At 43.3% G+C, this 12,020-nt stretch overlaps 1 protein-coding gene across 4 annotated transcripts in view; it reads left to right on the forward strand.

The window, feature by feature from the left end:
• The window catches only part of FHL3 (four and a half LIM domains 3), a 35,494-nt gene that overhangs the window by 8,904 nt on the left and 14,570 nt on the right, over positions 1 to 12,020 (forward strand). Inside the window, exon 1 of one of the 4 annotated variants that reach the window (XM_069971697.1) lies at positions 6,885 to 6,908. The exons of the other annotated variants lie outside the window; for them this stretch is intronic. The gene's annotated coding sequence lies outside the window, so the exon portion shown is untranslated. Of the gene's footprint in view, positions 1 to 6,884; positions 6,909 to 12,020 lie in introns of those variants that run through there. 4 annotated transcript variants of the gene reach the window in all.

A 12,020-nucleotide genomic window follows, 5' to 3' on the forward strand; every position in this document is an offset into this window, starting at 1 on the left:
TGCAGGATTCACTCTTAAACACTTCTGAGCTGTGAAGTACTGGAAGACTGGAGATTTTTAAATAGAAGTAACTTACAAATTAATATAACTTTCTGAAACCACTGAAGCCTCTCCCCTATTTACCAGTTGTGGTGAAACCTGCTGTTCTGTTAGTTTCTTTTTAAGAAACCCTTTTAAAGGGGCAGTGCGGCGCTCAGAAATTATTCACAGAATAACACACATTACAAAGTTATACGACATACAAATGTATGTTATGTCTGTGAATAGCCCCCTTCCCCGTGTCCCACCACCCCCACCCGTGTACCCAGTAGTGTGGTGCATTATACGTTACCTGATCCGTGTCGAGGGCCGTCCGCTATCTTGTGCCAAACGTCATCTTCGTTCGGACGGACGAGTCGCTGCCGCCCTTCCCCCTTCCGCCGCGTCACAACTGTGCTCAGCCGCGATTGGCTGAGCACAGTTATGCTCAGCCAATCGCGGCTGAGCATCGGATGACGCTGCAGAGGGCGTCCGGCATTCGGGACAGTCAGAGCTGTTCGCCGTCCGCCCGAAGAAGACGTCACTCGCTGAAGATCGGAGATGGGTGTCGGCACGTGACAGGTGAGTATAGCGCACCACACTTCCGGGTACACGGGTGGGGGTGGTGGGACACGGGGAAGGGGGCCATTCACAGACATAACATACATTACAGAGTTGTATAACTTTGTAATGTGTGTTAGTCTGTGAATAATTTTTTACCGCCGCACTACCCCTTTAAGGGATAAAGCCTGGTCATGCATTGCCATTTTACCCCTCTGTATAGTGACATATATACTTTTAGAACTAACAGGTTTAACTTTCTGGGAAAAGCTCAGCACTTACAAACTAGGGATGTCTGAAGGTGATGGCTTTAAACAGATGGTGGTCTCCTGAGTAGTCACCAGAAAAGTAGGAGTAATAAATGAGTCACGAGTCCCAGGAAAGGTTACACAAGGGCAGATGTTCTTTGTTTGTGGACTGTGCGTATAGAGAGCCGTGGAACCGCATCTTGTCTTAATATGGCAAAGACTCTTCAGCTATTGTTGGAACCTTATATTTCTCCCCACTGCTGTCTTCCAGATCTGCTCTCATGTAGATGATTTAGATTCGTTTTACATGGCTGAACAGAAGCCGTATAGAAAGGGAATATAAGTTAAAGGGGAAACGATCAGCAGGATAGACGAATCTAACCTGCTGATATGTCCTTATTGCACAGAAGACACTGAGGATGAAAGTTTGTCTCTTACCTTCATCCTCTGTGCTGTGTGGTGCAGTAAGTAATGTGCTCCATGGTCGCGTGAGACCATTAGGAGCACTGCCCCGCCCCTTTCTAATGATAATGAATTGAACAAGTCGACTGGGGTGAGGGGGGGGCAGTGCTCCTACTTCATGTCAGTTTCGTAGATTGCACAAAAAGATACAAAGTTGCCCAAAACATGACTTGTGCAGACAGTTGCAATTTTATACACCACATCTGGTGTACAGCGTCGATACATTCCCTTTATTGTTTTTAAAGGGGTAGTTCACTCAAACATAACTTTTGATATGTTGCTGCCCATGGTGAGACTAACAATTTCTTCCATACTTCTTATCTATTTAGCCTCCTTCCCCCAGTTCTGAGCTGCTGCTTTCTGCTGAAGACACACATCTGTGTGTGAGCCTTTCGCTCTTTCTCCTCCCCCCCCCCCCCCTTCTTAGACGGCTGATGTAAACAAGTCCCTGGCAGGCTTTATCTGCTTCTTTGTAATGCTGGGAGGGTTATTTTGAGGTCAAGTTGCTGATGAACGCACAGTGATTATTCCTCCCAACATTACAAAGAAACTACAATGTTGCAGATACAGCCTGCCAGGGACTTGTTTACATCAGCTGTCTCAGAAGGGAGGGGGAGACAGAGAGAAAAGCTCACACACATATTTGTGTGTCTTTAACAGAAAGCAGCAGCTGAGATCTGGCGGAAGGAGACAGAATAGATAATGACAAGTATGGAAGGAATTGTTAGTCTCACCATGGGCAACAACATATCAAAAGTTATGAGTGGAGAACCCCTAAAGTCTTTATTAGCTATTCGTATAGGTATCGGTGTCCAGATCACGGCTGTTTCCCCTGCCTCTACTACTTCATGGGCGATATTAATTTGTTACATAGACCCTAATACAGTATATTAGGGTCTATGTAACAAATTAATATCGTCCATGAAGTAGTAGAGGCAGGGGAAACAGCCGTGATCTGGACACTGTCTCCATTTCCGCCACCCATGGAGTCTCCGGTGTCTCTACCTACCCTCTATACATTGCTGTGTTATCATTCCAGAGCAATACGTCTCTGCACAAGTGCTATGTCAACTCTCAGAATCCTGTAAAACACAGCACAGTAACAAAGTATGGAATAGTTAGTTTTCAGGTTGTAGAAGGTTTGGAGTGCTGCTCAGTACGGACATGCAGGATTACATTTCCTTCTATTTACCTACAACAAAGGTGTGATTCTTCTGAAGTGTTTGAAGACAGTACATGAAGTTGCCTATTGTTTAATAGCGAATGTCTTATGAATCCTGTTCATTGTAGTATTATATAGCTGCAATGTACTTTATTATTTTACTTTACTTTTTTTTTTTTAATACATCCCCTCTCATTCCATAAGGGCCAGCAGAGGGGCTCTAGGAGGAACTTTTTCAAAATTTTGGTGCCGACCATATTCTTTACCACTCTTCTATATTTATGCTTTGCTAGGAGACTCAACTTTCTTCTTTTTTTTTTTTTTTTTTTTTTTTTTTTTTTTTTTTTTTTTTTTGCGGTTATACATTATATTGTGGATGTTGGACAACCATCCGCAAAAAAAAAAAAAACACACTGATCCCATTACCCTCTATAGAAAAATTAAATACACATTGTGTGTCGGGTTGGGGATCCACGGATCCCCACTCACACAGGCAGATATAACCTAATCCTGTGTTTTAGCAGTATATTTCTGTATAATGATTGGCATTAGTGGTGTATACTAGATATTATACATTGCAGCAGGCATGCCAGCTGTTTTGGACACACACCTGGGCACCGATTTTAAGTGAAGTATACAGGTGTATCCTGTTTGCAGCGGGCAGAGAATATAATACCAGTAGGCTTGTAGACAAGGACTTCCTAAAATAACATGAGACAGCAGGTGGAAGTGGCTATTATGGCTGGAAGTACAATGACCTCAGGAAATCCCTGCCTCCCATTCCTGGTGTCTGCATCGCATTAGGATTTCTCTTATATATGGAACTGCAGCCGGCAGCAATTGTTTCGATACCAGCCCCGCGGTGCTTAGAATCTAATTTAGGAACAGATAAAGAAATTCAGACGGTCTGCTGACAGCGAGAGCGTGTTACTCACCACAGGGCTGCTGATGTTTCTTTTGCAGAAATCAATAGTACAGGCGGTTTTAAGTAACTTTGTAATTGGGTTTATTAGCTGAAAAATGCATTTTTATCATGAACAAGTAGTTTGAAGCTCTCCCCCCTGTCTTCATGGTTTTCTATGGAGAGGGGAGGGGTGGAGGGAGATGAGGCATCAAAACGGGACAACAAAGAGTTGATTTACAGCTACATCACCGGGCTATCTCTTCTGAACTCAGCACTGACCTCTCTGACCTCTGAATACCGGCTTTCACACAGGTCCTACTGTGTAATCCTTTGTTCTCTGCTGGTGACTGATCTCCCCCCCCCCCCCCCTCCATAGATTACACAGGGCCCGACTGATGTAAAAGAGTTGAGATTTCCTGATAATGAGCAGTGAATGAGAAAGAGGATGGGGGAAAGTCTTTTTGAATGCAGATAATGGCATATTTGCCTAATAAACCCAAATACAGAGTTTCTTAAAATTGCCTGTAAGGGTACAAACCCACACAGCAGATATGCAGCAGATTTGAAGCAGATTTGGTGGTGCAGATTTGATGCTGTGTCCAGTTATTTAGATCTAATCTGCTGCGTATTTGCTGCGTATCGCAGTAGTAAATACGCTGCATATACGGTGTGTGGGTTTGTACCCTACTACTGATTTCTGCCAAAAAAAAAAGACTGACACTTTAAATTACTTGACAAACAAATCTTATTTGGTAACTATTTTTTTTTTTTTTTTTTTTTTTTTTTTAATGGAACCAGGCACCATGAAAATGCTACCTAAGCTATCGGCATAATTTATAACTTTTTGAAGGAATTTCAAAAGAAGATAAATCTCGGTCTTTCCTTTATGACCTGTTCCCTGTTTATGGTCTGTTCCTGGCTTTGGCTTCATAAATCTGTCCAGATATCTGTGTGTGTAAAAGGACCCTTACAAGTTTACGGAATCTTTTTCCCACAAGGATAGATATATATTATAATATATATATATATATATATATATATATATATATATATATATATATATCACTCTGGCTCTTCCTGCTCTATAACATGATGTCTTAGAGATTAGATAGCATTGTCTTGGTGACAGGTTCCCTTTAAGTAACCATGGTTGACAATAGTTACCACCCATTAAATAGGCGGATTTAATAACTTAATAAATCTTTCCGAGCTGACAGATTAAGACCAGTTAATGCTCCGACCTTATAGGAAAAACTTTTACCATAAAAAAATTCTTATGATTCCGGGAAACACCAAATTCACTTTTAATACCTCCAACTAGTGTTAATGATATCATTGAATGCTTATTTTACAGCGGATATCATGAAGCAGAATACAGCATGGAATCTAAGAATGGCTTATAGTGTTATCTAGTAAAAGTATAATGGATGGGCCAGGTTTTAACACATCATTTTTTTTTTTTATTTTAGCCTTACACAAATTACTGGTCCTCCCTATTGAGATCCAGCTAGTAGGGAGTCTGTGGGTGCATTCACGGACGATGGGTTGCTGGGAATTTTGTTTGGAATGTAGTTCCACAGCAGATCGTGTCGATTCGCCGTCACAGTGATAACTGTGGATATGTAGATTGAGCGTATGTTAACACATCTGTTGCAAAGAAAATTTAATCGCCTGGTACCAGAAAGTTTTATATAGATTTGTAAATTACTATTTAAAAATCTCCATTTTCTAGTACTTATCAGCTGCTGTATGTCCTGCAGGAAGTGGTGTATTCTCTCCAGTCTGACAGTGCTCTCTGCTGCCACCTCTGTCCATGTCAGGAACTGTCCATGTCAGGAACTGTCCAGAGCAGCTGCCAAACCCAATAGAAAACCTCTGCTGCTCTGGACAGTTCCTGACATGAGTACCCATTTAAATCCACAAAAAAGTGAGGCATATTCACCATGTTCATGGCCAAAATCATGGAGTTGGATAAATAATATGCAAATCAGCATAAAATATCTGTATCTTCTCACCTAAATGCCATTGTGCTAAATACCAATTCCCAAATGTGTTATTAACAGAGTGACGGACTCCTAAAAGCTGTGTCGCTTCCCTCGCATCCTTTGTGGCATAAAGAGAACATTTCCTTGCCTCTGTCTTCCTCCATAGGGATTCCCACTTCCTTCAACATTTCTTCTTCTTCTTCCTCCATATGAAAGAGTATTCTTTTTTTTTCTATGGTGAGGGAGGAAACTAAAACCACATGTCCAGGAGGGCTAAATTTAGTCAGCTTGGTCTACTGATGGCTTTCATGGGCCGCATTGAAGAAATGTGTTCATTGTCCATTGTTCATCATGTTTAAAAGAAATGGTTATGCTATTTTAAAAGAGGTCTATATGGGGTAAAAAAAATAAAAAAATCCTACCCCCCCATTGAGTGTTACAGCCATTTTAACCACATCACAGGCTTGACTTTATGTAAACTTTTTTTGCACAGAAATTCGGACTATTTGCTTTGCTGCACCTCCTACTTGACATTTTTTTTTTAAGTGGGCAGAGCTTGGCCTCCTGTAGCCAGATCTGTAGTAATTGGCATTGAGCTCAGAGCTTTTGTAGATTTCTAGGTCTGGCGGACGGTGTGTAAGATTTGCCAAATTTGTTATGGTCTGGTGCTTCTCCATTAATCAGGCACATCTTACTCCAGCAAAATTGTTTTTCAAATCATCTGATTTTAGAAAGTTTTATATAGATTTAGAATCTACTTCTTCTTAAAAATCTCAATTCTTTCAGTACTTTTCAACTGCTGTATGTCCTGCAGGAAGTGATGTATTCCTACCAGTCTGACACAGTGCTCTCTGCTGCCACCTCTGTCCATATCAGAAACTGTCCAGAGCAGCAGCAAATCCTCTTAGAAAACCTGCTCCGGACAGTTCCTCATTTTAAGTCAGAAATCGCTGCCCTTAAATCATTCTCTTCTGAAGTCCTTGCTACCACAGAACTGCCGATATGATACTCATATAGAGTATCCCCAGGTGCGTTATTTTACATTTGGAAACATTGAACTGCTATTTCCATAGATTTGGCTACTTTATCTAGTGAAACTATTTATTATCCAGAGCCACGTGTCGTTTTTCAGTACTACCCTAGGACAAAGACTAGTACTGACCCAGCCTTGCTTATCATGATTCTCAGTGTTGGCACCAAGATACTTGTAGGAAACTAATAACAGGTCTCGGAGCCTTCGTGTTTCTACGGCTGATGTTTAGGTAATGAAACTTAAAAGGGTTTGTTTTTCCCTTCCTTGTGTGGGGTGGGTGGGGGTGTAATTACAGAAGGTGCCTCTCTCATCTCCCACAGGGCGTCTAGCCTTCGGCTGATGCTAGGCTTGCGGAACCTAAAACAGTAGCGTTGAGAAGTAGGTATTTAGTCTGGCTTCATCTTGTGGTCAATGATGTCATCTGGTTCATCCTGACACAGCTGGAACAGCAACCAAGCCTATGTAATTTGCTTCCTCCAGGAGTTTCATTAACTCGTGTGTGTCTGCTACGAAGGTCTAGAAGGCGTCTATCAAGGTATTTACTACTACTACGGTCATTCTGGCTACATCGTAAGGCTCGTCTTTTCAGTGTAGCGTCCGAGAACTGCTGGAAGGGAAGCTGCAGCTGATGGAGATTTAGGAGCCGGTCAGACTATCCTTTCTCTTGGTTTTATGAGGCTGAAGGGTAATAGAAGTCTCCGTCCATCTGTCACGCAGCACAAAGGAATTCTTTTTTTCTATTCCCTATAAAAATGTTGAATGTTTCCTGGAAATCTGCTATTGTTAGCTTGGCAGAGTAAGTTTATGATCCAGCTTACAATAGGGTCTTACCAGATACATGTGTCATGATCTTCAGTGCCCGGAGCATCCACGCGACGTTCTAGGTTCATCAATGGCCTAACCACTGATAAAAAACTTAGACTATAAAACCATAAAAAGAAGCAAATAAGGCGACCAGATACCTGAGATCAGCACAGCAAGCCAGATAGAGCAGTCTCCCGGGTGACTTTACCTCTCTACTTTATCTAATAGAGCAGTTTGGAATCGTATAGTGAATATGAAGTAAGTATTCTACTCGTTTGCGGCTTTTTGCTGAAGATTTGTGGCCATACAGCAGCTTTAGGCTATGTTCACACTATGTAAAAACAATGAAATGCGGCTGTTGTTTTTACATAGTGTGAACATAGCCATAAGGGGATAGTGTTTGGTGATTACCAGTCTAAGTACTGTACTAGATTCCTGTTGTGTAGATGTAAATTAAAGGGTTACTCCGGTTATTTTTTTATTTTATTTTTTTTCATTAAATTCAACTGGTACCAGAACGTTTTATAGATTTGTAATTTACTTCTATTTAAAAAAAGAATCTCAAACCTTCCGGTACTTATCAGCTGCTGTATGTCCTGTAGGAAGGGGTGTATTTTTTTCCAGTCAGACGGTAAAGCTGACTGGTCGGTGTGCTGCCACATGTCTTACCCCCCCACCCCCACCATCAAGCTGACTGGTCGGTGTGCTGCCACATGTCTCCCCCCCCCCCCACCCCCAAGCTGACTGGTCTGTGTGCTGCCACATGTCGCGCCCCCACCCCCAAGCTGACTGGTCGGTGTGCTGCCACATGTCTCTTCCCTCCCCCCCCCCCCCCCCCCCACCCCCAAGCTGACTGGTCGGTGTGCTGCCACATGTCTCTTCCCTCCCCCCCCCCCCCCCCCCCCCCCCCAAGCTGACTGGTCTGTGTGCTACCACATGTCTCCCCACCATGCTGACCTGTCGCTGTGCTGCCACATGTCTCCCCACCGTGCTGACCAGTCGCTGTGCTGCCACATGTCTCCCCACCATGCTGACCGGTCGCTGTGCTGCCACATGTCTCCTCACCATGCTGACCTCTCCCAGCTGCACAGCTGTGCTGTCAATGTGGCATTTCCAGATGGGGGAAGGGATGGAACTCTCGTCCTGCCTGCAGTAAATAACACTGACAGCTGATTCATCGCCACTTTGCATGCAACCTCTCGCTTTTAGCAGTTCTCTTATTTCCCATTCTCTGCTAAAAAAAAATTTCCACCGTCTTCCTAGCAGTGACTTTGTGCCAGAGAGGTGAAGTTAGTTTTACATACCATATGTTTTTGGCACGCTTTGCTGTTCATGCACATCATTAAACATGACTGCGCTCCAGTAGAATGGCTATCCAAGTCTTCCAGTCCGGCCAGTCGTCCTTCTAGCTCTTTCCACCCTGGTCAGATTTGCTGCGGGTAATGTCTGCAACGCTCTGCAGGAATAAAGTGCACCGAAGCAGGTAGATTGTGGTACGGATTTTCCTCCAGAATAAAAGCGTTGGTGGCTTTGCAATCTGCTTTTGCCCCTTTGCTGCAAATCCTCTGGTAATTCCTTTCGCTACATGAATTGCAGATTTTATTTAGGATTTTTTTTCATCTTTATTAAAGGTATACTCCGTTATTTTTCCTCCCCCTTCATATCAGCTGGTGTCCAAAAGTTGTATAGATTTTGTAATTTACTTCTAATTAAAATCTTCAGCCTTCCAGTGCTGTATGTCCTGCAGGAAGTGGTGTATTCTCTCCAGTGTGACACAGTGCTCTCTACTGCCACCTCTGTCCATGACAGGAACTGTCCAGAGCAGCAGCAAATCCCCATGGAAAACCTCTCCTGCTCTGCACAGTTCCTAACATGGACAGAGGTGACAGCAGAGAGCACTTTGTCAGACTGGAAAGAATACACCACTTCCTGCAGGGCATACAGCAGCAGATAAGTACTGGAAGACTTGAGATTTTAAAATAGTAGTGAATTACAAATTAATATAACTGTATTAAAAAAAATTGTACCCCTGACCACCGATCAGTTTCCACAGCTTGCCCTCTACTGTATTTTGCGGCAGGTTTTAACCATTGCTTCTGTATTATGTGAAGCAACATGGCTGTGGCCCAGGCTATCCCCTTAAGTTCAGAATAACTTTTCACTGTCTGCAAGTATGTTTTCGTACAGTTTGTTGTTTATACTTGTATTGATAAGCAGTAAGAGTCAACAGCGCTTTTCAGTGCGGCCTGCAGGATCCGGACATTTATCATCTTAGCTGTTAGTTGTTAGTAGCTGCATCTGGTTATGGACATTTCTGTGGCAGCAAACACACAGTGACTCTGTCTGAGATAAAGCTGGAAGGACAAGTCTTCTACTGAACCAGAGGGAAGGTCTCCATGCAGCTACAGCGGAGACTGATACACCGCCTCCTGTACCCATGCAGCTACAGCGGAGACTGATACACCGCCTCCTGCACCCATGCAGCTACAGCGGAGACTGATACACCGCCTCCTGCACCCATGCAGCTACAGCGGAGACTGATACACCGCCTCCTGCACCCATGCAGCTACAGCGGAGACTGATACACCGCCTCCTGCACCCATGCAGCTACAGCTGAGACTGATACACCGCCTCCTGTACCCATGCAGCTACAGCGGAGACTGATAAACCGCCTCCTGCACCCATGCAGCTACAGCAGAGACTGATACACCGCCTCCTGCACCCATGCAGCTACAGCAGAGACTGATACACCGCCTCCTGCACCCATGCAGCTACAGCAGAGACTGAAGACCCTATTACACAGAACGATTATCGTGCGAAAAATAATCGTTCAGTGTAATTGCAGGCAACGATCGAAAAATCGTTCGTATGTCGATCGTTTATTTAGATCTAAACCTAAAATTATCGTTAATCGTTCGCTGTAATTCCATGTTTGTTCGCTAAAGTTCCACGTTTTTTCACTAATCGTTCAGTGTAATTGCACATTGCTCATTGTTTTTCTGGGATTAGAAGGAATAAACGATCATAGTAACGATCGCAATAACGATCATAGATCGTAACTAATGCTGTGTTTACACGGAACGATTATCTTTCGAATTTGCGCGATAACGATCGAGTTCGAACGATAATCTTACGTGTAAACGCTGCGAACAATCAAACGAGCGAGAAATCGTTCATTTTGATCTTACAACATGTTCTTAAATCGTCGTTCGCAAAAAATTCTCAGATCGTTCCGTGTAAACTGTCGTTCACCGATTTAACCTATGTGCGAGATAGGCTTAAGCGATCGCAAAATGATTTTTCCCTACAATATATCGTTCCGTCTAAACGCTAATCGTTATAAAAAAAAAATTACTTTGAAATCGTTAATCGTACGATCGGGCGAATTATCGTTCCGTGTAAATGCAGCATAACGTTTATCCATGTGTAATATGGTGAACGATTTCAGGTTAACGATGAACAATATAGTTTGCGATCGTTTATCGTTAGTCGTTAATTGTTAAAAATCGCTCAGTGTAATAGGACCCTGATATACCGCCTCATGCAGCTACAGCGGTGAATGATACACCGCCACCTGCACCCATGCAGCTACAGTGAAGACTGATTTACCGCATCCTGAAACCATACAGCTAGGAGCACTGTTTTTGCCTTGTGGCCCGTCTCAGACATTGGGATGAGAATGACGTCTTGGTGCAGACAGGGTGGATCCCTCCTTAGCTTTTTGCTTTTGCAAGCAGGCAGATTGTTCCACCTGTGTCATCAGCATCTGTCACTCATTCATTTCCCGAGGAAAGGCCTCACACCTTACATAGCCGACTAGTTATCAGTAGGTGGGGAAAGCTAATGGTGTCACTGCTGGATTATATATACTGCAATGTCTCTCAATGTCTGACTCACAGATCATCCAGGTTATACTGACGCTTTATTCTTCCATTGCTATATTCTCACGCTCAACAGAGCCCCACATTGGTCTATAGATGTAATAGCTCGGGCTATATAATAAACAAATATATATATTTTTTTATTTTATTTTTTTTTATTTGCACATGTAGAGAATAAAGACACAAAGTAACATCAGAAGAAAAGTCCACACATTTATGGTCCTATAAGTATTTGACCAAAAAGGCAGTAAACATTTTAATTTTATTATTTTTTTTTTTTTACAAATAACTATGCAGGGGGGTGGGGCAGAGCATGCAGCAAGTGACAGAAAAGCATCTACATTCATTGGCTGGCTAAACCATGTGACCTTCAGAGTAATAGAATAGTTGTTTTCAGATTTTGTTTCAGATGCTACTTGGAGCTAGAGAGGGAGACAGTGTGTAGCAGGGACAGTCAGACGTTATACAGGGAGACAGTGTGTAGCAGGGACGGTCAGGTGTTAGGCAGGGAGACAATGTGTGGCAGGGACAGTCGGGTGTTAGGCAGGGAGACAGTGTGTAGCAGGGACAGTCAGGTGTTAGGCAGGGAGACAGTGTGTAGCAGGGACGGTCAGGTGTTAGGCAGGGAGACAGTGTGTGGCAGGGACAGTCGGGTGTTAGGCAGGGAGACAGTGTGTAGCAGGGACAGTCAGGTGTTAGGCAGGGAGACAGTGTGTAGCAGGGACGGTCAGGTGTTGCTGTTGGCGTCTCTTCCAGTATCACTAGTAATGTGAGAATGCTGAATGCCTCTGCTAATAGAAATGGAAATGATCATTCTATACTGGTTATTATGTCATTGCCTGATATCTGCCTTTAGAGAGAGCAGCAACACGAGGCTCCAAGAAAAATAGATTATTGGCAATAATCCCGACTGGACTCCACCGCTGCAGGAAGATTCATGGCTCTTTGGGGAGATCTGCAAT

The sequence above is a fragment of the Dendropsophus ebraccatus genome, chromosome 5 (genome assembly GCF_027789765.1).
Source record: "Dendropsophus ebraccatus isolate aDenEbr1 chromosome 5, aDenEbr1.pat, whole genome shotgun sequence".
NCBI lineage: Eukaryota > Metazoa > Chordata > Amphibia > Anura > Hylidae > Dendropsophus > Dendropsophus ebraccatus.